Raw genomic sequence first — 14,617 nt, 5'->3', positions numbered from 1 at the left:
CAGGTGGTACCCTGGCACTGCCCCTGTCAGGAGCAGAGTCAAGAGGCAGTTCTGGAGAAGTACCAGGGTGCCGAAGGGCAGTGCCAAGTGGTTGTCAGGGGGCAATGCCAGGGTGACAAGGGGCAGTGCCTAGTGGGGCCCTCTGGGGAGCTCCATTTGTGGGGGGGGGGGGAATTTACCCTTACCCATGGGGAGGAGGTGTTGGTTCCTTGTGACTGTGGGGGTTTTCCCCTTGTGCAAGCATGGGTGTGGGGGTCTTTGCGTACGTGGGTATCGGCGGGGGGAGTTCTTTGTTTTTTGAAAGATTGGAGCCCCCTTCGAACTCTGGATTCCCAAGCGAGCCATTCAAACATTGAATTTGATGGGATTGGGATATCCCGCTGCTGGGATTGGCCGGAAAATTCTAGTCTCGGTCATGGCTGATGCATCTTAACTCCATTAACTTGCCTTTGTTTCACGCCTCTTGCCTAACAAAAATCTATGAAACTTTTAATTAATTTCCAACCTCCCCAGGGTTTTGTTCATGTGATTAACTGTTTCCTGACTGTAATAAGGCGAGGTGACTCGATATAGCAAATGACTAAGGGTTTATTGATGAGAAGAATTATGTACACAAAAGGTTCAATAGCACAACTAATGCCAGTCTACTGCGAACAACGCCCTGACTCCAACTGAAGCCCTCCAGCCCTGGGACTGCTCGCCCTCACTTCCAATTGGCCCAGCTTTGCACGCTCGCGCTCTATTGGCTTCAGCTCTGTCACGTGGCCTGCCAAGTATCGACCCTTAAAGGGACCACGCTGCCACACTGACAGAGAGGTCGGGAGCGGGCAGAAACCCAGTGGGTAGGCCTTCCAAGAAATTGGACATTCGCCCCCCGCCCACTGTCCCCGCCTTGCCCACTCACTCACTGGTCAGGAAACGCAAAATTCTGCCCATTTCTTACAGGTGTGCCTATAGCTCACATTTCTAATCATCTAATATTTTTATTATTTCATGGGATGTGGGCATCACTGGCTAGGCACATGGGAGTAGTTCAGGGGGGATGTGCAGCCAAAGGGCCCCAAGATCTGGTGAATCATGAGTCTGCAGTGGCCGCCTCACAGGCAGCTAGGAAGGCCCCCTTCATTCCTTGCAAACATCAAGGCTTCAATAGTACCAGAGCTGGCCTCTCTGAGAAGTTATTTCAAGAGCTCAGGGCTTCCAAGACATCATTGACTATATTTAGCCCAGTCTCTCTGTCCATGAGCTTGATGGAGCAAAGTTCCAGCACAAATGGACTGTTAGGATGGTATCTCCTAGGATCGCGGCATTCTGTGCTGCACGCCACTCTTGTAAATGGCGGAGGGACGCAGCTGGGAATGGTTCCCTCCAGATCACCTCCATAGTAAGGGGAGTGTCAACCAGGGATTGAAAGGTTCCAGGGAGCCTATCCCAGCCTTCCATCTCCCAATCCCCTGACAGTAGGATCATGTAAGAGTAAGAGGTTAAACATGCTTGAGCAAACAGCGTATCAGACATGAGAGGGTGATACATGGTTAAGAAATAGAAGTATGAAGAACTGATTCGGAAATCAATAATACAGAAAATATCCTGGCTATGTGTGAGCTTGTGCATTTTTTAGATTTGGGTTTCTGGCTTGCGTTTTGTTAATTGTGTTTGGATATATTTTGTCTCTGAATAATGCTGCAATGTATTGGTTGTGTGAAAAGTAGTCAGCAGTGAGCAATTGCAAGAGCTCCTCGACAAACTGATGGTTGGTGCTGGAGGTGTAGCTGACATTTTGTGTAAGCAGTTGTGATTTGATCTCAGACCTCCCAAGCTGCAGGCAGTGCATTGAGCCACTTACTCATCCTCATGGTTGACCTCTGCCTACTCTGGAGTTGATGGGTTTGGTACTACTTCCTCCTCATCATCTGCCAACAGAACGAACAATCCTTTTTGAATTGCGGAGTTATGCAGCAAGCAGCAGCCCCTATAATTTGTGACATACTTACTGTGCTGCCAGAGCTTCTGCTGAGGCGACTGAAGTGGCATTTTAGAATTCCAATTGTCTCCTTAATGATAGCACGAACACAAGTGCTTCATTGCGATTGCCTTATGCAGTTGACCAGAGTGGGGTCATCATACGTGATTGCAGAGGATATCCCGCTCTCCAAATGATTATCTGCGCCACGTTGCTCTGCCTGTGATGCGCATTATGGATTGCCACAGAACAAAATCATTATAGCAGCTTCCATATGAGTGTTAAAATTGGGTGATTGGCATCACTCACCAGCTATACAGTGATAACCCTTCCTGTTGATATGATTGAGGGAGGTGTTGAATTTTCTTTCAATTTAGTCCTGGGATGTGGGCATCGCTGGCTGGGTCAGCTTTTATTGCCCATCCCTGAGGGCATTTAAGAGTCAACCATGTTGCTGTAGCTCTGGAGTCACATGTAGACCAGGCCAGGTAAGGATGACAGATTTCCTTCTCTGAAGGACATCAGTGACCCAAATGGGTTTTTTATGACAATTAACAACTGTTTCATTTTACTCATCAGACTTCTAAATTTCAGATTTTTAAAATTTAAATTCCACCATCTGCTATGGTGAGATTTGAACCCAGGTCCTCAGAACAGTCTGGGTCTCTGGATTACTAGTCCAATGACAAGACCACTGTGCCACCGTCCTCTCTGTAATAGGGTTTTAAATGCCATCAGTGATACTCTGGGCTCTAAGAATCTAAAGAATTCAATTAAAAATGCTCAATGTCTCTGCTTTGCTAGGTCGATGTGAAAGGATATGGATTAATGCCAGAACCTGTGTAACATTTCTATGCATACTATTTTAAACCCTGAAATAACTCCTCAGAGGCTGGCATCCCTTCACCAGATGCCCTTTATTTGCAAACTCTATTTTACTCCTAGAATGCTTCAGGTAAAAAGTCAGAAACAGGAGTGCCATGGACCTGACGCTCCCTGATTGGCCAGGGACGGTGGCACTGTGGTTAGCACTGCTGCTTCACAGCGCCAGGGACCCGGGTTCAGTTCTGGGCGAGGGTGACTGTCTGTCTGTGTGAAGTTTGCCTGTTCGCCTCGTGTCTGCGTGGTTTCCTCCGGTTTCCTCCCACAGTCCAAAGATGTTCAGGTTAGGTTGACTGGCCATGCTAAATTCCCACTTAGTGTCAGGGGATTAGCAGGGTAAATATGTGGGGTTACGGGGATGGGGACTGGGTGGGATTGTTGTCAGTGCAGGCTCGATGGGCCGAATGGCCTTCTTCTGTACCATAGGGATTCTATGAGGCAATTATGGCCTCAAACAGAGAGCTCATGCTCCAAGAGACCAACCTCATGGGTCTCATTGAAGTCATTACAAACCTAAGCAGTAAGAGTTAATTGAATACTCTGGACTCATTTAGAGGAATTTTAAGCCCAACCTGTTGAAAAGTGGACTGTGGGATGTGGGCAGTAAAAGTGGAGCAGGGAGCTTGCTCGCTGACTGCCTGTCTGATCTCGTCAAGAATGTTTTAAAGGATGTCTATGTCTATGTCTATGTCAGGATACCCACCCGACTGGACTGTTAACCGATTAAATGAGTGGAAGAACAATGATGTCTGCTCCACCAAAGGTGCTGGTGGTGGATTCCAGGATGTGGAGATGCCGGCATTGGACTGGGGTAAACACAAGAAGAAGTCTCACAATGCCAGGTTAAAGTCTAACAGGTTTATTTGGTAGCACAAGCCACAAGCTTTCGGAGCGCTGCTCCTTCGTCAGGTAAGTGGGAGTTCTGTTCGCAAACAGGGCATATAAAGACACAAATTCAATTTACAAAATAATGGTTGCAATGTGAGTCTTTACAGGTAATCAAGTCTTAAAGGTACAGACAATGTGAGTGGAAAGAGGGTTAAGTACAGGTTAAAGAGATGTGTATTGTCTCCAGCCAGGACAGTTAGTGAGATTTTGCAAGCCCAGACAAGTCGTGGGGGTTACAGATAGTGTGACATGAACCCAAGATCCCGGTTGAGGTCATCCTCATGTGTGCGGAACTTGGCTATCAGTCTCTGCTCAGCGACTCTGTGCTGTTGTGTGTCATGAAGGCTGCCTTGGAGAACTCTTACCCGAAGATCAGAGGCCGAATGCCCGTGACCGCTGAAGTGTTCCCCAAAAGGAAGAGAACACTCTTGCCTAGTGATTGTCGAGCAGTGTTCATTCATCCGTTATCATAGCGTCTGCATGGTCTCCCCAATGTACCATGCCTCGGGACACCCTTTCCTTCAGCGTATCAGGCAGACAACATTGGCTGAGTTGCAAGTGTATGTACCGTCTTCCTAGTGGATGGAGTTCTCATGTGAGATGATGGCATCCGTGTCGATGATCCGGCACGTCTTGCAGAGGTTGCTGTGGCAGGATTGTGTGGTGTCGTGGTCACTGTTCTCCTGAAGGCTGGGCAGTTTGCTGCAGACAATGGTCTGTTTGAGGTTGTGCGGCTGTTTGAAGGCAAGAAGTGGGGGTGTGGGGATAACCTTGGCGAGATGTTCATCTTTATCAATGACATGTTGAAGGCTCCAGAGAAGATGTCGTAGCTTCTCCGCTATATATGCACACAGTACATACACTTGCAACTCAGCCAATGTTGTCTACCTGATACCCTGCAGGAAAGGATGTCCCAATGCATGATACATTGGGAAGACCATGCAGACGCTACGACAACGGATGAATGAACATCGTTCGACAATCACTAGGCAAGAGTGTTCTCTTCCTGTTGGGGAACACTTCAGCGGTCACGGGCATTCAGCCTCTGATCTTCGGGTAAGAGTTCTCCAAGGCAGCCTTCATGACACACGACAGTGCAGAGTTGCTGAGCAGAGACTGATAGCCAAGTTCTGCACACATGAGGACGGCCTCAACCGGGATCTTGGGTTCATGTCACACTATCTGTAACCCCCATGACTTGCCTGGGCTTGCAAAATCTCACTAACTGTCCTGGCTGGAGACAATACACATCTCTTTAACCTATGCTTAACCCTCTCTCCAATCACATTGTCTGTACCTTTAAGACTTGATTACCTGTAAAGACGCGCATTCCAACCATTATTTTGTAAATTGAGTTTGTGTCTTTATTTGCCCTGTTTGTGAACAGAACTCCCACTCGCCTGACGAAGGGGCAGCGCTCCGAAAGCTAGTGGCTTGCGCTACCAAATAAACCTGTTGGACTTTAACCTGGTGTTGTGAGACTTCTTACGGTGGATTCCAGGCCAGAGGACGTTGAAAAAGATAAACTGCTTTGGATTTTTTAATCTTAGAAGTATCTTAGAATCCCTACAGCACAGAAAGAGGCCATTCAGCCCATCGAGTCTGCACCGACCACAATCCCACCCAGGCCCTACCCCCATATCCCTACATATTTACCCACTAATCCCTCTAACCTATGCATCCCAGGACACTAAGGGCAATTTTAGCTTGGCCAATCAACCTAACCCGCACATCTTTGGACTGTGGGAGAAAACCGGAGCACCCGGAGGAAACCCACGCAGACACGAGGAGAATGTGCAAACTCCACACAGACAGTTACCCAAGCCGGGAATCGAACCCAGGTCCCTGGAGCTGTGAAGCAGCAGTGCTAACCACTGTGCTACCGTGCCGCCCAACCACTGTGCTACCGTGTCACCCTAAATGTTTCTTTGTGGACGAGAAAGGGAGGTGCAGTCCTTCAGAACCTATAGGGAAACCCTTCTGCCCTGTATTTCCTTCTCTTGAGCTCAATCTCAGTCAGACCTGAAGACAATGCTGGGGATGGTTCCCTTTAGTCTCCAGTGGCCAGTTACTGCATGAACCTGGTCAGGATGTTTACCAGCCACCTGCTAATGATGCCAGCCTGTTAATATTGGTCAGGGCCTCCCACTACCGCTCCTGGGTAGGCCAGCCACTCAAGAGGCTGCATTCCCAGAGGAATTATAATTGACTCCAGGGGAGGCGATGGCCTAGTGGTATTATCACTAGATTATTAATCCAGAAACCCAGCTAATGTTCTGGGGACCCGGGTTCAAATCCCACCATGGCAGATGGTGGAATTTGAATTCAATAAAAAATATCTGGAATTAAGAATCTACTGATGACCATGAAACGATTGTCAATTGTCGGAAAAACCCATGTGGTTCATTAATGTCCTTTAGGGAAGGAAATCTGCTGTCCTTACCTAGTCTGGCCTACATGTGACTCCAGAGCCATAGCAATGTCTCAACTGCCCTTGGGCAACTAGGGATGGACAATAAATGCTGGCCAGCCAGCAACGCCCATGTCCCACAAATGAATTTAAAAAACCAAAATGGTCCCGTTTTGAGAGCAGCCGGAGATGGTTTCCAGGTACCCTCTTTCAAATGTGGGCACATGGTCACACACTGGTTAGCATTGCTGCCTCACAGCACCAGGGATCCGGGTTCAATTCTGGCCTTGGGTGACTGTGTGGAGTTTGCACATTCTCCCCATGTCTGCATGGGTTTCCTCCCACAGTCTAAAGATATACAGGTTAGGTGGATTGGCCATGCTAAATTGCTCCTTAATGTCCCAAGATGTGTGAGTTAGAGGTATTAGCGTAGTAAATACGTGGGGTTATGGAGATACAGCACGGTTAAGAATCAGTGCTCACTGGATGGGCTGAATGGCCTGTAGGGTAACTATGAAATGTGGGTGATAAATGATTCAGTTAGCATCTTGCCAATTCTCAAACAAGGTAGCGAGTTAGAGGGTTGAATAGTTTTCTCTGGCTATAAGGGAGCTGATAGGGCTTCAACAGAGATGGTCAGTTTCAGCATGAAGTCTTTAACACTGAACAAGAGAAAGGCTAAACCAGCCTTCTGAAAATGTCAGTGTGGCATATTTTCACCATTATTCTCACTTATGATGAGGAAATCAAATTAGTTGGGTTATGCTGAAAGTTTTTTTTAATATAACGGACTCTTTCCATTCACTTGCTTCCTGTAAAAATAAAACAGCTTAACAGTTTGTCTCACTGAAACGTTCATCCACTTGTATCAAAAGATCAGAGGATTACAACTGAGGATGTTGAGCAATTAGGCATTGGACAGCATCACCACACTTGAGAATTTAAGAAGAAGCTACAGGAGAGGCCAGTGCCAAGTGGAGATCTAAGGCAGGTTGTGACCTTGACTGCGGCCGCTTGCATCGAACAGATGGAATAGAAATTAAAAACTGTGGGCCTGGTGGTTCTGGCTGCAATCTGCACAGAATCATAGAATCACTACAGTATAGAAGGAGGCCACTTGGCCAATCAAGTCTGCACAGACTCTCCGAGTGATCATCTTATCCACCTTATCGCCGTAGCCCCACATACTTATCCTGCTAATCCCCCTTAGCCTGCACATCTTGGGACACTAAGAGACAATTTAGCATAGCCAATCCACCTATTCACTACCCAGTATAGGCTACCAAGTCATGGAATCATAGAATCCCTCCAGTATAGAAGGAGGTGATTCGGCCCATCGAGTCTGCACTGACAACAATCCCACCCAACTCCTATTCCAGTAATCCCACATATTTACCCTGCTAGTCCCCCTGACAATGAGGAACCATCTGGCATAACCAATCAACCTAACCTGCATATCTTTCGGACTGTGGGAGGAAACCGGAGCACCCGGAAGAAGCCCACGCAGGCACGGGGAGAATGTGCAAACTCCACAGACAATCCCTCAAGGCCAGAGTCAAACCTGGGTCCCTGGCACTGTGAGGCAGCAGTGCTAACCACTGCGCCACCCTGCTGCCCTAATAACATAACTATAACAGCATAGCGTATTTATGCCTCTTGGTGGGAAACACATGCTGTGTGAGAAATTCAAACATGATCCTGGTCCTAGGCACATAAGAGGCCATCCTCTCCTTTCCATGCAATCGTCGATCGGCAAAATTTTCCAGCCATTCCCACCGGCAGGATCTTCCGGTCCTGCCGATGGTGACTCTCTGCCATGGGTTCCCTGGTGGAGGTGGGTACAAACAATGGGAAAAACTGTTGAAAGCAGCGGGACTGGAAGATCCCACCATGAGCCAATGGCAGATGGTCTTCGCCACCTCAAAACATGCCGGAGGGGGATGCGGGGGCAGAAAATCTCATCTTTCGTCTTTATCCCCAACATTAAGATTCCTGAAGGGCCTATTCCAATCATTGCAGATTTCTCTTTAAGCCAGCACTTTAAGTAAATCTTACAATCTAATGGCTCAAAGTGTTCAGGAGACTGCAGTCTGTTTCTACCTTTTACAGAATTGCAGCTTCAGCAACAGTGTGCATTGTGCTCTCCTAGCTCTGGGACATCCTACCTGCCTCCCAATACTCCCTCTGTGGCAGTTGCTATTTACTGGAAGCCGGATAAGAAACACAGAAAAATATCAGAGAGAATATTGAAATTGAGCCGTGATGAGTCAGCATCAGGACAGATGACCAAAGCTTGTGGCGGATGGAGCTCAGGGAAATAGTGGCTGACTCTTTGTGGGAGCAGGCTTCCATTTTGAAGGCCACTCCATTCCATTTTCTTCCATTCACTGCCCCTGCATCAACAATGAATATGAGGAAAATCCAGGCCATTGAGTTTCCCACTCTAACTTTTGCTCATTTGTTTTGACTCCTCAACCTTGAAAGCAACTCCTTACCTCTCCTCTCCCCCCATCTTCCCTCCCTCTTGAAATCATTGAATCCCTACAGTGCAGAAAGAGCCCATTTGGCCCATCATATCTGCACTGACTCTCCAACAGAGCATCTTGCCCAGGCCCACCCTCCCCACTCTATCCCCATAACCCTACACATTTACCGTGGCTAATCCCCTAACTACACACCTTAGGGCACCAAGGGGCAATTTAGCACCTAATCTGCATTGGAAGGAAACTGGAGCACCCGGAAGAAACCCATGCAGACTGGGAGATTGTGCAAACTCCACACAAACAGTCACCAAAAGCTGGAATAGAACCCGGATCCCTGGCGCTGTGAGGCAGCAGTGTTAACCACTGTGTCACCGTCCTAAAATCAACACACTTCTAAAATTCAAGCTCCGCATCATTCAATCACCACTTGATTCTCCAGCACATTGACAGCAAATATCTAGACCGGGATTTCATTCCTGCCCCTATTCTGGCTTGTGACTGCTTCTGGACTGGGAAAAGGTAGCAAAAAACGGAAGTATTGGGACCACTAACTGTAACATTGAGATAAATGATGAGGAGATGGCTGTGCTACAAGCGAAGCTTCATGAGTGGTCCCTGCACTAGTCATTTGCTGAACATGATGAGTAGGAGATCACAAGGCGTCATTCAAGAGGGAGCTCATTAGTGACATTGCTGATAATTTATTAAACAACAACGAGAAAGGAGCAATTCCAAAATCTAACAGCAACAAAAATATCTTTAAGAGGAACAAGAGCAATGTTGGCAAGTAGATTAACCAGTAATTGCTTGTGGTGCATTTGGAGTCCAGATGTGGTCATTTGCATTTCTGGTTAGCATTGAGTGATAAATATTATTGTTCAGCATTTGGTCTCAATGCTCTTGTTCACACATGTTCTATTCACTAAATTTGTGTTCTTTAACCACATTGTATGTTTGGAAAAATGTTAAGACAAAAAACACAGTGCATGTGAATGTTTTTTAATCATTGTACTTCTTTGTTTACTTAAATGCTTGTTCAATAAATGTACAGACACAAAGTTCATATGAAATGCATTTATTGTCTGAGAGAATGTAATTCATTTTCTATTAATATTAGAGCATGTGGCTATAACATTGTTGCCATAATTGGGGCGGCTTATGGTAGCACAGTGGTTAGCACTGCTGCCTCACAGCGCCAGGGACCTGGGTTCAATTCCGGCCTCGGGTGTGTGGAGTTTGTACTTTCCCCTCCGGTTGCTCCGGTTTCCTCCTGCAGCCCAAAGGTGGGTGGGTTTGGGTTGATTGGCCATGCTGAATTGACCCTGGTGTCAGGGGGATTAGCGGGGTAAATGTATAAGGTTGCGGGAGTAGGGCCTGGGTGGGATTGTGGTCAGTGCAGACTTGTTGGGCCAAATGGCCTCCTCCTGCATTGTAGGAATTCAATGATAATCCCATCTGTGACTAGTCAGTAATCCCAGTGTGACAATAACACTCAACTTTGTGTGAACACAATTCGGGGGCTCATGTTTCATGAATCTTTGAAATATTAAGATGCCAGATCAGCATTTTAAATATCAACATTTTGGGATGGATCAACTTGTTATTCTGAAATATCTCGAAAGAAAGATTGGGCTATATTGGTGGATGCACTGATGAATGTGGTTGGAAAGCACACAGATCAGGGAGATCCAAGTTTCAACCATGGCCCATACTGAGTTGGCAGATCTCTGGGATGTCAATGGACGCGGATTATTAGGATTTGCTTCAGGGCTGACGGGCTTCAAAGGGGAAATAATTAAACAGGAATCCTAGCCATCGAACAGTAACTAGTGACCGGAAAGTCCTTGTCCTTAGATTGGGAATAAATTTCTATCTTCCACAGTCTAGTTCTTTTGCTAAATCTCAACATCAGGATTTACCAATGAATGAACGTTCATGGCAATGTATTGCTGGGCTAATGGCATCTGTGGAACTGTAGCCCAGATAAACCAGTTGCTTGAGAAGAGAAGCAGAGTAAATTTGGGAAAATACATTATTTATGTCTTCAAAATAACGCAGAACTGCGATTGTTATAAATCCGGTTTTTATTTCTAAACCGGGGCAGCGCAGTGTTTCGCACTGCGGCCTCACAGCGCCAGGCACCCAGGTTCGATTCCCGGCTTGGGTCATTGTCTGTGCAGACTCTGCACGTTCTCCCCGTGTCTGCGTGGGTTTCCTCCGAGTGCTCCGGTTTCCTCCCAGAGTCCAAAGATGTGCTGGTTAGGTGCTTTGGCCATGCTAAATTCTCCCTCAGTGTAACTGAACAGACGCTGGCATGTGGCAACCAGGGGATTTTCACAGTAACTTCATTACAGTGTTAATGTAAGCCGACTTGTGATTGATAAATATACTTTCTGCTTTGGGCAGAAATCTTTCCCTGTGTCTGCCAGCGAGATCTCTTTTTCTGATATTTTTTTTCCCGTCCCTCGTTGATGTCATGACACCTGGGTGGGAACCTCCTCTCCATGCATTTTGATATAATTAGTGGGCTTCCCTTTCTTATCGTCCCCAACCTTTGGAATTCCCCCGCTCGCTGACATGCCATCACATCGGCGAGGTTTACAGCTGCTTTTCACAAATGTGAAGCAGTCGAAGGGAACCTGCTGGGGCTCAAAGGTAGGTATAGCCCCTGGGGGGAGAGGGACATGCCTGTGCAGTGCCCTGGCACTGGCCCCCAACACCCTGCTCTGCAAGGGTGGCACTGCTGGAGTGCCAGGGGTAGTGCCAGGGGCAGAGCCTCTGGGGATTTTCACTGGGGGGGATTCTCCTTGTATATCAGGAAGGGGGCGTTCCTTTTTGTATCAGAGATCGGGGCACCCTTTTTAAAGAGTGCCCCGATCTCGGGATTCCCGGCAACCGACTTTATCCTGCCCTGACTGGCTAGTGTGACAGCCTGAGCCACGCCTTCAGCATTTATTTATTCAAAAGTGTTTAATAATATGTTGGGAAAAGCTGGCAGTGCAGCCAGCAAGCTGTACACTGCATTTCATGCCTGAGACAACCCTTCTTAAAAAAAATAGAAAATACCACCCTTTGTACAGAAAATGTTACAAAACACATATGCAACTTACAAATCTATTTCATTTGGGTGGCACAGTGGCACAATGGTTTGCACTGCTGCCTCACAGTGCCATGGACCTGGTTTGATTCCCAGCTTGGGTCACTGTCTGTGTGGAGTTTGCACATTCTCCCCATGTCTGCGTGGGTTTCCTCTCGGGTGCTCCGGTTTTCTCCCACACTCCAAAGATGTGCGGGCTGAGTTGATTGGCCATGCTTAATTGCCCTTAGTATCAGGTGGACTAGCTTGGGTAAATGCATGGGGCATTTCTATGATTTCTGTTCCTACAAACATCTTCTTCGATGATCACTCGCAACGAGCATGATTGTCCACCTGCGAAACTCCATGTCAAAGGTCACGGGTTCTGTGGGTCCTTGTGTGGCTGATGACCCCAATCCTACAGCTGCATCTTTGACTGCACACTTGGCAGGTGTTTCTGGGAGACTGGTTCTCAGGCTTCTTTTCAAGGCCTTCTCTTGCCCTTGAGTGTCCTCGAAGAATTGTGTCCCTTCATTCAGGCGGTTTCTCCAAGTCGGTCTCTCTGAGTTCTGGTCTCCCAGGCATTGACGTCTGCATTGCATTTCTTGAGGTAAGCCTTCAGGGTGTCTTTGAAGTGCTTCCTTTGTCCACCTCTTGTCCAGGAACCTTCCTTGAAGAAGATTTGCTTTGGCAGTCGGGACTCTGACATGCGAAGCACGTGGCCAGCTCAGAGGAGTTGGTTTCAGATGATTGTGGCCTCAATGCTGGTACTCTTGGCTCCTTCAAGATGCTGATATTAGTGCGTCTATCCTCCCAGCTGATGCTGAGAAACCGTCTGACAGCGCTGAACCTCTCCAGGGCCTTGAGATGGCGTCTGTATGTAGTCCAGGTTTCTGAGCTGTATGGAAGAGTGGGGAGGATGTCTGCCTTGGTGTCAACATGAATGTCCCAGTCATTGAAGACTCTTGTCCTTAGGCGTGTGAAGGCAGCCCACGCGTATTGAATACCATGTTGAATCTCCGCCTTGGTGTCAGAGAGGTGGCTCTCCAGGTAGAGGAAATGTTTCACATTTGGGAGGGTTTCTCTGTTAATTCTAATGGAGGAACAGACTGGATCTTGCCCTGTGGCTGGGTTTTGAGTCACAACTGCAGAGAATTTCAAAAGCAGCTAAGTATTTTTCAGTTCCTATTTTGTCTAAATATTGCAGTTGGGAAGAATGGGAGGTAATTCAGATGCATTGAACCATGAAGGCAAACATGCTACAAATGTTCCACCAAGGTGCCGCAAACAGGCCACAGCTGCAGCAAATATGCCATAAACACGCTGCAGATCTGCTGTAAATGAGCCGCAACGTCCCACCCACATGCGGCAAACATGCCAAAAAGATGCTGAAAATGTGCCAGAAACCATTTCAACTAAAGCCAGTTGATTTGCTGTGCAATAAACCATTGACGGTGACATTTAGAGGGTTAATTAGTGGTCAGATGGGTGGTCGGTAATGTTCATCAGGTGGTCGGGAGGCGAGTCGATGGTGAGGACGAGTTTCGAAGGTGCAGCCTGGAGGTCAGAGTTCGGGGATGTTGATTGAAGATTGGACTTATCTGGTATTTATCAATGGAAATGTTAAAATCTAATCTAACACCTGGGTAACATGATTGACATCCTCATTAACTCTCCTGATCCACTGACGAATCTCCTCCCACAACCCAACCCATCCCAGCTACTCTCCTGGCCTGACCCAACGATTCTCTCAACCACACAACTACCCCTGACCATACGCTTACCTCCCAGCCACCCGACTAATCTTCGTTACTAACCCCCCCCCGAAGGCCAGACCTGACTGCATTACCCTCCCGAAATGACCTGTCCACCCCTCTTGACAAGCCAACTAAGCCCCAACCTCCCAATCACCGGATTAACCCCCAACCCAACATGATTGTCCTCGGACCTGTCTAGTCACCCACCCATCTCGCTCACTTCTCCCTTTACCCATCTCACCCTCCTTACCCAGTCATCCATCCTCCCATTCATTAACATTCACAGATTCAACCTTTAAGCTTGTCATAAGGCAGGTATTGTTACAGAATGTGGTCATGTCGGGGTTCCCCCGAATCCACTCCTCCCTGACAAGAGTTCTCCGAAGGACAACTTGGAAGCCAGGATCGGAACATCCTTGAAGAAATGCAAAGCAGTGTTGAGCCAAGACGAACTTTCACACCCAGGGATAATCCAACCGTCATTGCCACAGCGCATACAATCTCGGCCAAATCATAGAATCCTACAGTGCAGAAGGAGACCATTCGGCCCATCGAGTTTGCGCTGACCACAACCCCACCCAGGCCCTATTCCCGTAACCCCACGCATTTATCTGAGCCAGTCCCCCCCCCCGACACTAAGGGGCAATTTAGCATGGCTAATCCACCTAACCTACACATCTATGGAGTGTGGGAGGAAACCAGATCACCCGGAGGAAACCCACGCAGACACAGGGAGAACATGCAGACTCCGCACAGACAATGGATTGAGACTGGAATTGAACCCAGGTCCCTGGCGCTCAGTGAGGACACTAAGAGTTTTAACAACACCAGGTTAAAGTCCAATAGGCTTATTTGGTAGCAAATGCCATTAGCTATCGGAGCGCTGATCCTTTGTCAGATGGAGTGGATATCTGCTCTCAAACAGGGCATACAGAGACACAAAATCAAGTTACAGAATGCTGATTGGAATGCAAATCTCTACAGCCAACCAGGTCTTCAAGATACAGACAATGTGAGTGGAGGGAGCATTAAGCACAGGTTAAAGAGATGTGTATTGTCTCCAGACAGGACAGCCAGTGAGATCCTGCAAGTCCAGGAGGCAAGCTGTGGGGGTTACTGATAGTGTGACATGAACCCAAGATCCTGGTTTAGGCCGTC

Source organism: Mustelus asterias, chromosome 26 (assembly GCF_964213995.1).
Source record: "Mustelus asterias chromosome 26, sMusAst1.hap1.1, whole genome shotgun sequence".
Taxonomy (NCBI): domain Eukaryota; kingdom Metazoa; phylum Chordata; class Chondrichthyes; order Carcharhiniformes; family Triakidae; genus Mustelus; species Mustelus asterias.
The sequence above is the reverse complement of the archived record's forward strand: the minus strand, read 5'-3'. Positions refer to the sequence as shown.